This window comes from Elephas maximus, chromosome 16 (genome assembly GCF_024166365.1).
Source record: "Elephas maximus indicus isolate mEleMax1 chromosome 16, mEleMax1 primary haplotype, whole genome shotgun sequence".
Classification (NCBI taxonomy): domain Eukaryota; kingdom Metazoa; phylum Chordata; class Mammalia; order Proboscidea; family Elephantidae; genus Elephas; species Elephas maximus.
In genome coordinates this window covers 90,504,447-90,521,675 of record NC_064834.1, presented here as the reverse complement: position 1 = coordinate 90,521,675, position 17,229 = coordinate 90,504,447, and positions in this window count along the sequence as shown.

Sequence of the window (17,229 nt, the reverse complement as noted above, 5' to 3'; positions counted from 1 at the left end):
CTTGCGTTTGCGAGAGCAAACGAGGACTGCACTGCGGGCGAGGGGAAGGAAGGGAAGCTACTCTCCCTCTGCCTGCCTTTGCTCAGAGGGCTGGGTGAAGTCAGGGAGTTCTCCCTTTCACCGAGAAACGTGCGGGCTGCTGTTGCCTGTGCGCTCTCTTCTTTGGCAAAGAGTCTGCAGTGGCACACTTTGTACCGTGGAAAGGCAGCGAGGTCTGCTGAGATTTCTTTCCCAGGCGCTTTGCTCTCCCCGGGACAAAGCGAGCCTTCACGATAGCTGAACGCTAACACTGCATACGCGTTGTGCTTGGAGAGGGGGGCTGCCGCCAGGCAGTTCTCCGGGGGAAAACGGCCCTTCGCGAAGGGCCGTTTCGCCCAGCTCCCTGCGGGAAAGCAAAAGCAAAGGACGTTTTTCTCCCTCTAACTGCTTTCGTCAGAGGAACGGGGGAAGTCACAGCCTTCTTTCTCTCCCTGAGATACACACAATCTGACGTTGCCTCCGAGCTCCGTTCTCGGCAAAGAACTGAAACGGACATAGGTTCCTGTGGGGAAGCCCACGGCTTTGCTGGGATTTCTCTGGGCAGTGTGTTTTCCCTGGGCCTCGGCGTACCCACACTATCTCGTCAGGGCAACGCTGCATGGGACTTGCTCTGCCAGGAGAGAGCTGCCGCGTCGTCCGTGGGGCTGGGAAACCTTGCTTTGGCCAGTGCCAATGCACCGAATTCAGGCCGAAAGAAAAGAGACTGGGAAAAGGCCTTCTCTCCCCGGCTGCTTTCCCAGTCTCTTCCTAGAAGCTAAAGCTCTGTCGTTGCTCCTCTGGCAGGAGAGCTGCACCGCGATGTAGTTTTTCAGAAGAAGCCTTGCGTTTGCGAGAGCAAACGAGGACTGCACGGCGGGCAAGGGGAAGGAAGGGAAGCTTCTCTCCCTCTGCCTGCCTTTGCTCAGAGGGCTGGGTGAAGTCAGGGAGTTCTCCCTTTCACTGAGAAACGTGCGGGCTGCTGTTGCCTGTGCGCTCTCTTCTTTGGAAAAGAGTCTGCAGTGGCACACTTTGTACCGTGGAAAGGCAGCGGGGTCTACCGAGATTTCTTTCCCAGGCGCTTTGCTCTCCCCGGGCCAAAGCGAGCCTTCACGATAGCTGAACGCTAACACTGCATACGCGTTGTGCTTGGAGAGCGGGGCTGCCGCCAGGCAGTTCTCCGGGGGAAAACGGCCCTTCGCGCAGGGCCGTTTCGCCCAGCTCCCTGCGGGAAAGCGAAAGCAAAGGACGTTTTTCTCCCTCTAACTGCTTTCGTCAGAGGAACGGGGGAAGTCACAGCCTTCTTTCTCTCCCTGAGATACACACAATCTGACGTTGCCTCCGAGCTCCGTTCTCGGCAAAGAACTGAAACGGACATAGGTTCCTGTGGGGAAGCCCACGGCTTTGCTGGGATTTCTCTGGGCAGTGTGTTTTCCCTGGGCCTCGGCGTACCCACACTATCTCGTCAGGGCAACGCTGCATGGGACTTGCTCTGCCAGGAGAGAGCTGCCGCGTCGTCCGTGGGGCTGGGAAACCTTGCTTTGGCCAGTGCCAATGCACCGAATTCAGGCCGAAAGAAAAGAGACTGGGAAAAGGCCTTCTCTCCCCGGCTGCTTTCCCAGTCTCTTCCTAGAAGCTAAAGCTCTGTCGTTGCTCCTCTGGCAGGAGAGCTGCACCGCGATGTAGTTTTTCAGAAGAAGCCTTGCGTTTGCGAGAGCAAACGAGGACTGCACGGCGGGCAAGGGGAAGGAAGGGAAGCTTCTCTCCCTCTGCCTGCCTTTGCTCAGAGGGCTGGGTGAAGTCAGGGAGTTCTCCCTTTCACTGAGAAACGTGCGGGCTGCTGTTGCCTGTGCGCTCTCTTCTTTGGAAAAGAGTCTGCAGTGGCACACTTTGTACCGTGGAAAGGCAGCGGGGTCTACCGAGATTTCTTTCCCAGGCGCTTTGCTCTCCCCGGGCCAAAGCGAGCCTTCACGATAGCTGAACGCTAACACTGCATACGCGTTGTGCTTGGAGAGCGGGGCTGCCGCCAGGCAGTTCTCCGGGGGAAAACGGCCCTTCGCGCAGGGCCGTTTCGCCCAGCTCCCTGCGGGAAAGCGAAAGCAAAGGACGTTTTTCTCCCTCTAACTGCTTTCGTCAGAGGAACGGGGGAAGTCACAGCCTTCTTTCTCTCCCTGAGATACACACAATCTGACGTTGCCTCCGAGCTCCGTTCTCGGCAAAGAACTGAAACGGACATAGGTTCCTGTGGGGAAGCCCACGGCTTTGCTGGGATTTCTCTGGGCAGTGTGTTTTCCCTGGGCCTCGGCGTACCCACACTATCTCGTCAGGGCAACGCTGCATGGGACTTGCTCTGCCAGGAGAGAGCTGCCGCGTCGTCCGTGGGGCTGGGAAACCTTGCTTTGGCCAGTGCCAATGCACCGAATTCAGGACGAAAGAAAAGAGACTGGGAAAAGGCCTTCTCTCCCCGGCTGCTTTCCCAGTCTCTTCCTAGAAGCTAAAGCTCTGTCGTTGCTCCTCTGGAAGGAGAGCTGCACCGCGATGTAGTTTTTCAGAAGAAGCCTTGCGTTTGCGAGAGCAAACGAGGACTGCACTGCGGGCAAGGGGAAGGAAGGGAAGCTTCTCTCCCTCTGCCTGCCTTTGCTCAGAGGGCTGGGTGAAGTCAGGGAGTTCTCCCTTTCACCGAGAAACGTGCGGGCTGCTGTTGCCTGTGCGCTCTCTTCTTTGGAAAAGAGTCTGCACTTGCACACTTTGCACCGTGGAAAGGCAGCGGGGTCTGCCAAGATTTCTTTCCCAGGCGCTTTGCTCTCCCCGGGCCAAAGCGAGCCTTCACGATAGCTGAACGCTAACACTGCATACGCGTTGTGCTTGGAGAGCGGGGCTGCCGCCAGGCAGTTCTCCGGGGGAAAACGGCCCTTCGCGAAGGGCCGTTTCGCCCAGCTCCCTGCGGGAAAGCGAAAGCAAAGGACGTTTTTCTCCCTCTAACTGCTTTCGTCAGAGGAACGGGGGAAGTCACAGCCTTCTTTCTCTCCCTGAGAGACACACAATCTGACGTTGCCTCCGAGCTCCGTTCTCGGCAAAGAACTGAAACGGACATAGGTTCCTGTGGGGAAGCCCACGGCTTTGCTGGGATTTCTCTGGGCAGTGTGTTTTCCCTGGGCCTCAGCGTACCCACACCATCTCGTCAGGGCAACACTGCATGGGACTTGCTCTGCCAGGAGAGAGCTGCCGCGTCGTCCGTGGGGCTGGGAAACCTTGCTTTGGCCAGTGCCAATGCACCGAATTCAGGCCGAAAGAAAAGAGACTGGGAAAAGGCCTTCTCTCCCCGGCTGCTTTCCCAGTCTCTTCCTAGAAGCTAAAGCTCTGTCGTTGCTCCTCCGGCAGGAGAGCTGCACCGCGATGTAGTTTTTCAGAAGAAGCCTTGCGTTTGCGAGAGCAAACGAGGACTGCACTGCGGGCGAGGGGAAGGAAGGGAAGCTACTCTCCCTCTGCCTGCCTTTGCTCAGAGGGCTGGGTGAAGTCAGGGAGTTCTCCCTTTCACCGAGAAACGTGCGGGCTGCTGTTGCCTGTGCGCTCTCTTCTTTGGAAAAGAGTCTGCACTTGCACACTGTGCACCGTGGAAAGGCAGCGGGGTCTGCCAAGATTTTGTCCCCAGGCGCTTTGCTCTCCCCGGGCCAAAGCGAGCCTTCACGATAGCTGAACGCTAACACTGCATACGCGTTGTGCTTGGAGAGCGGGGCTGCCGCCAGGCAGTTCTCCGGGGGAAAACGGCCCTTCGCGAAGGGCCGTTTCGCCCAGCTCCCTGCGGGAAAGCGAAAGCAAAGGACGTTTTTCTCCCTCTAACTGCTTTCGTCAGAGGAACGGGGGAAGTCACAGCCTTCTTTCTCTCCCTGAGATACACACAATCTGACGTTGCCTCCGAGCTCCGTTCTCGGCAAAGAACTGAAACGGACATAGGTTCCTGTGGGGAAGCCCTCGGCTTTGCTGGGATTTCTCTGGGCAGTGTGTTTTCCCTGGGCCTCGGCGTACCCACACTGTCTCGTCAGGGCAACGCTGCATGGGACTTGCTCTGCCAGGAGAGAGCTGCCGCGTCGTCCGTGGTGCTGGGAAACCTTGCTTTGGCCAGTGCCAATGCACCGAATTCAGGCCGAAAGAAAAGAGACTGGGAAAAGGCCTTCTCTCCCCGGCTGCTTTCCCAGTCTCTTCCTAGAAGCTAAAGCTCTGTCGTTGCTCCTCTGGCAGGAGAGCTGCACCGCGATGTAGTTTTTCAGAAGAAGCCTTGCGTTTGCGAGAGCAAACGAGGACTGCACGGCGGGCAAGGGGAAGGAAGGGAAGCTTCTCTCCCTCTGCCTGCCTTTGCTCAGAGGGCTGGGTGAAGTCAGGGAGTTCTCCCTTTCACTGAGAAACGTGCGGGCTGCTGTTGCCTGTGCGCTCTCTTCTTTGGAAAAGAGTCTGCAGTGGCACACTTTGTACCGTGGAAAGGCAGCGAGGTCTGCTGAGATTTCTTTCCCAGGCGCTTTGCTCTCCCCGGGACAAAGCGAGCCTTCACGATAGCTGAACGCTAACACTGCATACGCGTTGTGCTTGGAGAGGGGGGCTGCCGCCAGGCAGTTCTCCGGGGGAAAACGGCCCTTCGCGAAGGGCCGTTTCGCCCAGCTCCCTGCGGGAAAGCGAAAGCAAAGGACGTTTTTCTCCCTCTAACTGCTTTCGTCAGAGGAACGGGGGAAGTCACAGCCTTCTTTCTCTCCCTGAGATACACACAATCTGACGTTGCCTCCGAGCTCCGTTCTCGGCAAAGAACTGAAACGGACATAGGTTCCTGTGGGGAAGCCCACGGCTTTGCTGGGATTTCTCTGGGCAGTGTGTTTTCCCTGGGCCTCGGCGTACCCACACTATCTCGTCAGGGCAACGCTGCATGGGACTTGCTCTGCCAGGAGAGAGCTGCCGCGTCGTCCGTGGGGCTGGGAAACCTTGCTTTGGCCAGTGCCAATGCACCGAATTCAGGCCGAAAGAAAAGAGACTGGGAAAAGGCCTTCTCTCCCCGGCTGCTTTCCCAGTCTCTTCCTAGAAGCTAAAGCTCTGTCGTTGCTCCTCTGGCAGGAGAGCTGCACCGCGATGTAGTTTTTCAGAAGAAGCCTTGCGTTTGCGAGAGCAAACGAGGACTGCACGGCGGGCAAGGGGAAGGAAGGGAAGCTTCTCTCCCTCTGCCTGCCTTTGCTCAGAGGGCTGGGTGAAGTCAGGGAGTTCTCCCTTTCACTGAGAAACGTGCGGGCTGCTGTTGCCTGTGCGCTCTCTTCTTTGGAAAAGAGTCTGCAGTGGCACACTTTGTACCGTGGAAAGGCAGCGGGGTCTACCGAGATTTCTTTCCCAGGCGCTTTGCTCTCCCCGGGCCAAAGCGAGCCTTCACGATAGCTGAACGCTAACACTGCATACGCGTTGTGCTTGGAGAGCGGGGCTGCCGCCAGGCAGTTCTCCGGGGGAAAACGGCCCTTCGCGCAGGGCCGTTTCGCCCAGCTCCCTGCGGGAAAGCGAAAGCAAAGGACGTTTTTCTCCCTCTAACTGCTTTCGTCAGAGGAACGGGGGAAGTCACAGCCTTCTTTCTCTCCCTGAGATACACACAATCTGACGTTGCCTCCGAGCTCCGTTCTCGGCAAAGAACTGAAACGGACATAGGTTCCTGTGGGGAAGCCCACGGCTTTGCTGGGATTTCTCTGGGCAGTGTGTTTTCCCTGGGCCTCGGCGTACCCACACTATCTCGTCAGGGCAACGCTGCATGGGACTTGCTCTGCCAGGAGAGAGCTGCCGCGTCGTCCGTGGGGCTGGGAAACCTTGCTTTGGCCAGTGCCAATGCACCGAATTCAGGACGAAAGAAAAGAGACTGGGAAAAGGCCTTCTCTCCCCGGCTGCTTTCCCAGTCTCTTCCTAGAAGCTAAAGCTCTGTCGTTGCTCCTCTGGAAGGAGAGCTGCACCGCGATGTAGTTTTTCAGAAGAAGCCTTGCGTTTGCGAGAGCAAACGAGGACTGCACTGCGGGCAAGGGGAAGGAAGGGAAGCTTCTCTCCCTCTGCCTGCCTTTGCTCAGAGGGCTGGGTGAAGTCAGGGAGTTCTCCCTTTCACCGAGAAACGTGCGGGCTGCTGTTGCCTGTGCGCTCTCTTCTTTGGAAAAGAGTCTGCACTTGCACACTTTGCACCGTGGAAAGGCAGCGGGGTCTGCCAAGATTTCTTTCCCAGGCGCTTTGCTCTCCCCGGGCCAAAGCGAGCCTTCACGATAGCTGAACGCTAACACTGCATACGCGTTGTGCTTGGAGAGCGGGGCTGCCGCCAGGCAGTTCTCCGGGGGAAAACGGCCCTTCGCGAAGGGCCGTTTCGCCCAGCTCCCTGCGGGAAAGCGAAAGCAAAGGACGTTTTTCTCCCTCTAACTGCTTTCGTCAGAGGAACGGGGGAAGTCACAGCCTTCTTTCTCTCCCTGAGATACACACAATCTGACGTTGCCTCCGAGCTCCGTTCTCGGCAAAGAACTGAAACGGACATAGGTTCCTGTGGGGAAGCCCTCGGCTTTGCTGGGATTTCTCTGGGCAGTGTGTTTTCCCTGGGCCTCGGCGTACCCACACTGTCTCGTCAGGGCAACGCTGCATGGGACTTGCTCTGCCAGGAGAGAGCTGCCGCGTCGTCCGTGGTGCTGGGAAACCTTGCTTTGGCCAGTGCCAATGCACCGAATTCAGGCCGAAAGAAAAGAGACTGGGAAAAGGCCTTCTCTCCCCGGCTGCTTTCCCAGTCTCTTCCTAGAAGCTAAAGCTCTGTCGTTGCTCCTCTGGCAGGAGAGCTGCACCGCGATGTAGTTTTTCAGAAGAAGCCTTGCGTTTGCGAGAGCAAACGAGGACTGCACGGCGGGCAAGGGGAAGGAAGGGAAGCTTCTCTCCCTCTGCCTGCCTTTGCTCAGAGGGCTGGGTGAAGTCAGGGAGTTCTCCCTTTCACTGAGAAACGTGCGGGCTGCTGTTGCCTGTGCGCTCTCTTCTTTGGAAAAGAGTCTGCAGTGGCACACTTTGTACCGTGGAAAGGCAGCGAGGTCTGCTGAGATTTCTTTCCCAGGCGCTTTGCTCTCCCCGGGACAAAGCGAGCCTTCACGATAGCTGAACGCTAACACTGCATACGCGTTGTGCTTGGAGAGGGGGGCTGCCGCCAGGCAGTTCTCCGGGGGAAAACGGCCCTTCGCGAAGGGCCGTTTCGCCCAGCTCCCTGCGGGAAAGCGAAAGCAAAGGACGTTTTTCTCCCTCTAACTGCTTTCGTCAGAGGAACGGGGGAAGTCACAGCCTTCTTTCTCTCCCTGAGATACACACAATCTGACGTTGCCTCCGAGCTCCGTTCTCGGCAAAGAACTGAAACGGACATAGGTTCCTGTGGGGAAGCCCACGGCTTTGCTGGGATTTCTCTGGGCAGTGTGTTTTCCCTGGGCCTCGGCGTACCCACACTATCTCGTCAGGGCAACGCTGCATGGGACTTGCTCTGCCAGGAGAGAGCTGCCGCGTCGTCCGTGGGGCTGGGAAACCTTGCTTTGGCCAGTGCCAATGCACCGAATTCAGGCCGAAAGAAAAGAGACTGGGAAAAGGCCTTCTCTCCCCGGCTGCTTTCCCAGTCTCTTCCTAGAAGCTAAAGCTCTGTCGTTGCTCCTCTGGCAGGAGAGCTGCACCGCGATGTAGTTTTTCAGAAGAAGCCTTGCGTTTGCGAGAGCAAACGAGGACTGCACGGCGGGCAAGGGGAAGGAAGGGAAGCTTCTCTCCCTCTGCCTGCCTTTGCTCAGAGGGCTGGGTGAAGTCAGGGAGTTCTCCCTTTCACTGAGAAACGTGCGGGCTGCTGTTGCCTGTGCGCTCTCTTCTTTGGAAAAGAGTCTGCAGTGGCACACTTTGTACCGTGGAAAGGCAGCGGGGTCTACCGAGATTTCTTTCCCAGGCGCTTTGCTCTCCCCGGGCCAAAGCGAGCCTTCACGATAGCTGAACGCTAACACTGCATACGCGTTGTGCTTGGAGAGCGGGGCTGCCGCCAGGCAGTTCTCCGGGGGAAAACGGCCCTTCGCGCAGGGCCGTTTCGCCCAGCTCCCTGCGGGAAAGCGAAAGCAAAGGACGTTTTTCTCCCTCTAACTGCTTTCGTCAGAGGAACGGGGGAAGTCACAGCCTTCTTTCTCTCCCTGAGATACACACAATCTGACGTTGCCTCCGAGCTCCGTTCTCGGCAAAGAACTGAAACGGACATAGGTTCCTGTGGGGAAGCCCACGGCTTTGCTGGGATTTCTCTGGGCAGTGTGTTTTCCCTGGGCCTCGGCGTACCCACACTATCTCGTCAGGGCAACGCTGCATGGGACTTGCTCTGCCAGGAGAGAGCTGCCGCGTCGTCCGTGGGGCTGGGAAACCTTGCTTTGGCCAGTGCCAATGCACCGAATTCAGGACGAAAGAAAAGAGACTGGGAAAAGGCCTTCTCTCCCCGGCTGCTTTCCCAGTCTCTTCCTAGAAGCTAAAGCTCTGTCGTTGCTCCTCTGGAAGGAGAGCTGCACCGCGATGTAGTTTTTCAGAAGAAGCCTTGCGTTTGCGAGAGCAAACGAGGACTGCACTGCGGGCAAGGGGAAGGAAGGGAAGCTTCTCTCCCTCTGCCTGCCTTTGCTCAGAGGGCTGGGTGAAGTCAGGGAGTTCTCCCTTTCACCGAGAAACGTGCGGGCTGCTGTTGCCTGTGCGCTCTCTTCTTTGGAAAAGAGTCTGCACTTGCACACTTTGCACCGTGGAAAGGCAGCGGGGTCTGCCAAGATTTCTTTCCCAGGCGCTTTGCTCTCCCCGGGCCAAAGCGAGCCTTCACGATAGCTGAACGCTAACACTGCATACGCGTTGTGCTTGGAGAGCGGGGCTGCCGCCAGGCAGTTCTCCGGGGGAAAACGGCCCTTCGCGAAGGGCCGTTTCGCCCAGCTCCCTGCGGGAAAGCGAAAGCAAAGGACGTTTTTCTCCCTCTAACTGCTTTCGTCAGAGGAACGGGGGAAGTCACAGCCTTCTTTCTCTCCCTGAGAGACACACAATCTGACGTTGCCTCCGAGCTCCGTTCTCGGCAAAGAACTGAAACGGACATAGGTTCCTGTGGGGAAGCCCACGGCTTTGCTGGGATTTCTCTGGGCAGTGTGTTTTCCCTGGGCCTCAGCGTACCCACACCATCTCGTCAGGGCAACACTGCATGGGACTTGCTCTGCCAGGAGAGAGCTGCCGCGTCGTCCGTGGGGCTGGGAAACCTTGCTTTGGCCAGTGCCAATGCACCGAATTCAGGCCGAAAGAAAAGAGACTGGGAAAAGGCCTTCTCTCCCCGGCTGCTTTCCCAGTCTCTTCCTAGAAGCTAAAGCTCTGTCGTTGCTCCTCCGGCAGGAGAGCTGCACCGCGATGTAGTTTTTCAGAAGAAGCCTTGCGTTTGCGAGAGCAAACGAGGACTGCACTGCGGGCGAGGGGAAGGAAGGGAAGCTACTCTCCCTCTGCCTGCCTTTGCTCAGAGGGCTGGGTGAAGTCAGGGAGTTCTCCCTTTCACCGAGAAACGTGCGGGCTGCTGTTGCCTGTGCGCTCTCTTCTTTGGAAAAGAGTCTGCACTTGCACACTGTGCACCGTGGAAAGGCAGCGGGGTCTGCCAAGATTTTGTCCCCAGGCGCTTTGCTCTCCCCGGGCCAAAGCGAGCCTTCACGATAGCTGAACGCTAACACTGCATACGCGTTGTGCTTGGAGAGCGGGGCTGCCGCCAGGCAGTTCTCCGGGGGAAAACGGCCCTTCGCGAAGGGCCGTTTCGCCCAGCTCCCTGCGGGAAAGCGAAAGCAAAGGACGTTTTTCTCCCTCTAACTGCTTTCGTCAGAGGAACGGGGGAAGTCACAGCCTTCTTTCTCTCCCTGAGATACACACAATCTGACGTTGCCTCCGAGCTCCGTTCTCGGCAAAGAACTGAAACGGACATAGGTTCCTGTGGGGAAGCCCTCGGCTTTGCTGGGATTTCTCTGGGCAGTGTGTTTTCCCTGGGCCTCGGCGTACCCACACTGTCTCGTCAGGGCAACGCTGCATGGGACTTGCTCTGCCAGGAGAGAGCTGCCGCGTCGTCCGTGGTGCTGGGAAACCTTGCTTTGGCCAGTGCCAATGCACCGAATTCAGGCCGAAAGAAAAGAGACTGGGAAAAGGCCTTCTCTCCCCGGCTGCTTTCCCAGTCTCTTCCTAGAAGCTAAAGCTCTGTCGTTGCTCCTCTGGCAGGAGAGCTGCACCGCGATGTAGTTTTTCAGAAGAAGCCTTGCGTTTGCGAGAGCAAACGAGGACTGCACGGCGGGCAAGGGGAAGGAAGGGAAGCTTCTCTCCCTCTGCCTGCCTTTGCTCAGAGGGCTGGGTGAAGTCAGGGAGTTCTCCCTTTCACTGAGAAACGTGCGGGCTGCTGTTGCCTGTGCGCTCTCTTCTTTGGAAAAGAGTCTGCAGTGGCACACTTTGTACCGTGGAAAGGCAGCGAGGTCTGCCGGGATTTCTTTCCCAGGCGCTTTGCTCTCCCCGGGCCAAAGCGAGCCTTCACGATAGCTGAACGCTAACACTGCATACGCGTTGTGCTTGGAGAGCGGGGCTGCCGCCAGGCAGTTCTCCGGGGGAAAACGGCCCTTCGCGCAGGGCCGTTTCGCCCAGCTCCCTGCGGGAAAGCGAAAGCAAAGGACGTTTTTCTCCCTCTAACTGCTTTCGTCAGAGGAACGGGGGAAGTCACAGCCTTCTTTCTCTCCCTGAGATACACACAATCTGACGTTGCCTCCGAGCTCCGTTCTCGGCAAAGAACTGAAACGGACATAGGTTCCTGTGGGGAAGCCCACGGCTTTGCTGGGATTTCTCTGGGCAGTGTGTTTTCACTGGGCCTCGGCGTACCCACACTATCTCGTCAGGGCAACGCTGCATGGGACTTGCTCTGCCAGGAGAGAGCTGCCGCGTCGTCCGTGGGGCTGGGAAACCTTGCTTTGGCCAGTGCCAATGCACCGAATTCAGGCCGAAAGAAAAGAGACTGGGAAAAGGCCTTCTCTCCCCGGCTGCTTTCCCAGTCTCTTCCTAGAAGCTAAAGCTCTGTCGTTGCTCCTCCGGCAGGAGAGCTGCACCGCGATGTAGTTTTTCAGAAGAAGCCTTGCGTTTGCGAGAGCAAACGAGGACTGCACTGCGGGCGAGGGGAAGGAAGGGAAGCTACTCTCCCTCTGCCTGCCTTTACTCAGAGGGCTGGGTGAAGTCAGGGAGTTCTCCCTTTCACCGAGAAACGTGCGGGCTGCTGTTGCCTGTGCGCTCTCTTCTTTGGAAAAGAGTCTGCACTTGCACACTGTGCACCGTGGAAAGGCAGCGGGGTCTGCCAAGATTTTGTCCCCAGGCGCTTTGCTCTCCCCGGGCCAAAGCGAGCCTTCACGATAGCTGAACGCTAACACTGCATACGCGTTGTGCTTGGAGAGCGGGGCTGCCGCCAGGCAGTTCTCCGGGGGAAAACGGCCCTTCGCGAAGGGCCGTTTCGCCCAGCTCCCTGCGGGAAAGCGAAAGCAAAGGACGTTTTTCTCCCTCTAACTGCTTTCGTCAGAGGAACGGGGGAAGTCACAGCCTTCTTTCTCTCCCTGAGATACACACAATCTGACGTTGCCTCCGAGCTCCGTTCTCGGCAAAGAACTGAAACGGACATAGGTTCCTGTGGGGAAGCCCACGGCTTTGCTGGGATTTCTCTGGGCAGTGTGTTTTCCCTGGGCCTCGGCGTACCCACACTATCTCGTCAGGGCAACGCTGCATGGGACTTGCTCTGCCAGGAGAGAGCTGCCGCGTCGTCCGTGGGGCTGGGAAACCTTGCTTTGGCCAGTGCCAATGCACCGAATTCAGGCCGAAAGAAAAGAGACTGGGAAAAGGCCTTCTCTCCCCGGCTGCTTTCCCAGTCTCTTCCCAGAAGCTAAAGCTCTGTCGTTGCTCCTCCGGCAGGAGAGCTGCAGCGCGATGTAGTTTTTCAGAAGAAGCCTTGCGTTTGCGAGAGCAAACGAGGACTGCACTGCGGGCAAGGGGAAGGAAGGGAAGCTTCTCTCCCTCTGCCTGCCTTTGCTCAGAGGGCTGGGTGAAGTCAGGGAGTTCTCCCTTTCACCGAGAAACGTGCGGGCTGCTGTTGCCTGTGCGCTCTCTTCTTTGGAAAAGAGTCTGCAGTGGCACACTTTGTACCGTGGAAAGGCAGCGAGGTCTGCCGAGATTTCTTTCCCAGGCGCTTTGCTCTCCCCGGGCCAAAGCGAGCCTTCACGATAGCTGAACGCTAACACTGCATACGCGTTGTGCTTGGAGAGGGGGGCTGCCGCCAGGCAGTTCTCCGGGGGAAAACGGCCCTTCGCGAAGGGCCGTTTCGCCCAGCTCCCTGCGGGAAAGCGAAAGCAAAGGACGTTTTTCTCCCTCTAACTGCTTTCGTCAGAGGAACGGGGGAAGTCACAGCCTTCTTTCTCTCCCTGAGATACACACAATCTGACGTTGCCTCCGAGCTCCGTTCTCGGCAAAGAACTGAAACGGACATAGGTTCCTGTGGGGAAGCCCACGGCTTTGCTGGGATTTCTCTGGGCAGTGTGTTTTCCCTGGGCCTCGGCGTACCCACACTATCTCGTCAGGGCAACGCTGCATGGGACTTGCTCTGCCAGGAGAGAGCTGCCGCGTCGTCCGTGGGGCTGGGAAACCTTGCTTTGGCCAGTGCCAATGCACCGAATTCAGGCCGAAAGAAAAGAGACTGGGAAAAGGCCTTCTCTCCCCGGCTGCTTTCCCAGTCTCTTCCTAGAAGCTAAAGCTCTGTCGTTGCTCCTCTGGCAGGAGAGCTGCACCGCGATGTAGTTTTTCAGAAGAAGCCTTGCGTTTGCGAGAGCAAACGAGGACTGCACGGCGGGCAAGGGGAAGGAAGGGAAGCTTCTCTCCCTCTGCCTGCCTTTGCTCAGAGGGCTGGGTGAAGTCAGGGAGTTCTCCCTTTCACTGAGAAACGTGCGGGCTGCTGTTGCCTGTGCGCTCTCTTCTTTGGAAAAGAGTCTGCAGTGGCACACTTTGTACCGTGGAAAGGCAGCGGGGTCTACCGAGATTTCTTTCCCAGGCGCTTTGCTCTCCCCGGGCCAAAGCGAGCCTTCACGATAGCTGAACGCTAACACTGCATACGCGTTGTGCTTGGAGAGCGGGGCTGCCGCCAGGCAGTTCTCCGGGGGAAAACGGCCCTTCGCGCAGGGCTGTTTCGCCCAGCTCCCTGCGGGAAAGCGAAAGCAAAGGACGTTTTTCTCCCTCTAACTGCTTTCGTCAGAGGAACGGGGGAAGTCACAGCCTTCTTTCTCTCCCTGAGATACACACAATCTGACGTTGCCTCCGAGCTCCGTTCTCGGCAAAGAACTGAAACGGACATAGGTTCCTGTGGGGAAGCCCACGGCTTTGCTGGGATTTCTCTGGGCAGTGTGTTTTCCCTGGGCCTCGGCGTACCCACACTATCTCGTCAGGGCAACGCTGCATGGGACTTGCTCTGCCAGGAGAGAGCTGCCGCGTCGTCCGTGGGGCTGGGAAACCTTGCTTTGGCCAGTGCCAATGCACCGAATTCAGGCCGAAAGAAAAGAGACTGGGAAAAGGCCTTCTCTCCCCGGCTGCTTTCCCAGTCTCTTCCTAGAAGCTAAAGCTCTGTCGTTGCTCCTCTGGCAGGAGAGCTGCACCGCGATGTAGTTTTTCAGAAGAAGCCTTGCGTTTGCGAGAGCAAACGAGGACTGCACTGCGGGCAAGGGGAAGGAAGGGAAGCTTCTCTCCCTCTGCCTGCCTTTGCTCAGAGGGCTGGGTGAAGTCAGGGAGTTCTCCCTTTCACCGAGAAACGTGCGGGCTGCTGTTGCCTGTGCGCTCTCTTCTTTGGAAAAGAGTCTGCACTTGCACACTTTGCACCGTGGAAAGGCAGCGGGGTCTGCCAAGATTTCTTTCCCAGGCGCTTTGCTCTCCCCGGGCCAAAGCGAGCCTTCACGATAGCTGAACGCTAACACTGCATACGCGTTGTGCTTGGAGAGCGGGGCTGCCGCCAGGCAGTTCTCCGGGGGAAAACGGCCCTTCGCGAAGGGCCGTTTCGCCCAGCTCCCTGCGGGAAAGCGAAAGCAAAGGACGTTTTTCTCCCTCTAACTGCTTTCGTCAGAGGAACGGGGGAAGTCACAGCCTTCTTTCTCTCCCTGAGAGACACACAATCTGACGTTGCCTCCGAGCTCCGTTCTCGGCAAAGAACTGAAACGGACATAGGTTCCTGTGGGGAAGCCCACGGCTTTGCTGGGATTTCTCTGGGCAGTGTGTTTTCCCTGGGCCTCAGCGTACCCACACCATCTCGTCAGGGCAACACTGCATGGGACTTGCTCTGCCAGGAGAGAGCTGCCGCGTCGTCCGTGGGGCTGGGAAACCTTGCTTTGGCCAGTGCCAATGCACCGAATTCAGGCCGAAAGAAAAGAGACTGGGAAAAGGCCTTCTCTCCCCGGCTGCTTTCCCAGTCTCTTCCTAGAAGCTAAAGCTCTGTCGTTGCTCCTCCGGCAGGAGAGCTGCACCGCGATGTAGTTTTTCAGAAGAAGCCTTGCGTTTGCGAGAGCAAACGAGGACTGCACTGCGGGCGAGGGGAAGGAAGGGAAGCTACTCTCCCTCTGCCTGCCTTTGCTCAGAGGGCTGGGTGAAGTCAGGGAGTTCTCCCTTTCACCGAGAAACGTGCGGGCTGCTGTTGCCTGTGCGCTCTCTTCTTTGGAAAAGAGTCTGCACTTGCACACTGTGCACCGTGGAAAGGCAGCGGGGTCTGCCAAGATTTTGTCCCCAGGCGCTTTGCTCTCCCCGGGCCAAAGCGAGCCTTCACGATAGCTGAACGCTAACACTGCATACGCGTTGTGCTTGGAGAGCGGGGCTGCCGCCAGGCAGTTCTCCGGGGGAAAACGGCCCTTCGCGCAGGGCCGTTTCGCCCAGCTCCCTGCGGGAAAGCGAAAGCAAAGGACGTTTTTCTCCCTCTAACTGCTTTCGTCAGAGGAACGGGGGAAGTCACAGCCTTCTTTCTCTCCCTGAGATACACACAATCTGACGTTGCCTCCGAGCTCCGTTCTCGGCAAAGAACTGAAACGGACATAGGTTCCTGTGGGGAAGCCCACGGCTTTGCTGGGATTTCTCTGGGCAGTGTGTTTTCACTGGGCCTCGGCGTACCCACACTATCTCGTCAGGGCAACGCTGCATGGGACTTGCTCTGCCAGGAGAGAGCTGCCGCGTCGTCCGTGGGGCTGGGAAACCTTGCTTTGGCCAGTGCCAATGCACCGAATTCAGGCCGAAAGAAAAGAGACTGGGAAAAGGCCTTCTCTCCCCGGCTGCTTTCCCAGTCTCTTCCCAGAAGCTAAAGCTCTGTCGTTGCTCCTCCGGCAGGAGAGCTGCACCGCGATGTAGTTTTTCAGAAGAAGCCTTGCGTTTGCGAGAGCAAACGAGGACTGCACTGCGGGCGAGGGGAAGGAAGGGAAGCTACTCTCCCTCTGCCTGCCTTTACTCAGAGGGCTGGGTGAAGTCAGGGAGTTCTCCCTTTCACCGAGAAACGTGCGGGCTGCTGTTGCCTGTGCGCTCTCTTCTTTGGAAAAGAGTCTGCACTTGCACACTGTGCACCGTGGAAAGGCAGCGGGGTCTGCCAAGATTTTGTCCCCAGGCGCTTTGCTCTCCCCGGGCCAAAGCGAGCCTTCACGATAGCTGAACGCTAACACTGCATACGCGTTGTGCTTGGAGAGCGGGGCTGCCGCCAGGCAGTTCTCCGGGGGAAAACGGCCCTTCGCGCAGGGCCGTTTCGCCCAGCTCCCTGCGGGAAAGCGAAAGCAAAGGACGTTTTTCTCCCTCTAACTGCTTTCGTCAGAGGAACGGGGGAAGTCACAGCCTTCTTTCTCTCCCTGAGATACACACAATCTGACGTTGCCTCCGAGCTCCGTTCTCGGCAAAGAACTGAAACGGACATAGGTTCCTGTGGGGAAGCCCACGGCTTTGCTGGGATTTCTCTGGGCAGTGTGTTTTCCCTGGGCCTCGGCGTACCCACACTATCTCGTCAGGGCAACGCTGCATGGGACTTGCTCTGCCAGGAGAGAGCTGCCGCGTCGTCCGTGGGGCTGGGAAACCTTGCTTTGGCCAGTGCCAATGCACCGAATTCAGGCCGAAAGAAAAGAGACTGGGAAAAGGCCTTCTCTCCCCGGCTGCTTTCCCAGTCTCTTCCCAGAAGCTAAAGCTCTGTCGTTGCTCCTCCGGCAGGAGAGCTGCAGCGCGATGTAGTTTTTCAGAAGAAGCCTTGCGTTTGCGAGAGCAAACGAGGACTGCACTGCGGGCAAGGGGAAGGAAGGGAAGCTTCTCTCCCTCTGCCTGCCTTTGCTCAGAGGGCTGGGTGAAGTCAGGGAGTTCTCCCTTTCACCGAGAAACGTGCGGGCTGCTGTTGCCTGTGCGCTCTCTTCTTTGGAAAAGAGTCTGCAGTGGCACACTTTGTACCGTGGAAAGGCAGCGAGGTCTGCCGAGATTTCTTTCCCAGGCGCTTTGCTCTCCCCGGGCCAAAGCGAGCCTTCACGATAGCTGAACGCTAACACTGCATACGCGTTGTGCTTGGAGAGGGGGGCTGCCGCCAGGCAGTTCTCCGGGGGAAAACGGCCCTTCGCGAAGGGCCGTTTCGCCCAGCTCCCTGCGGGAAAGCGAAAGCAAAGGACGTTTTTCTCCCTCTAACTGCTTTCGTCAGAGGAACGGGGGAAGTCACAGCCTTCTTTCTCTCCCTGAGATACACACAATCTGACGTTGCCTCCGAGCTCCGTTCTCGGCAAAGAACTGAAACGGACATAGGTTCCTGTGGGGAAGCCCACGGCTTTGCTGGGATTTCTCTGGGCAGTGTGTTTTCCCTGGGCCTCGGCGTACCCACACTATCTCGTCAGGGCAACGCTGCATGGGACTTGCTCTGCCAGGAGAGAGCTGCCGCGTCGTCCGTGGGGCTGGGAAACCTTGCTTTGGCCAGTGCCAATGCACCGAATTCAGGCCGAAAGAAAAGAGACTGGGAAAAGGCCTTCTCTCCCCGGCTGCTTTCCCAGTCTCTTCCTAGAAGCTAAAGCTCTGTCGTTGCTCCTCTGGCAGGAGAGCTGCACCGCGATGTAGTTTTTCAGAAGAAGCCTTGCGTTTGCGAGAGCAAACGAGGACTGCACGGCGGGCAAGGGGAAGGAAGGGAAGCTTCTCTCCCTC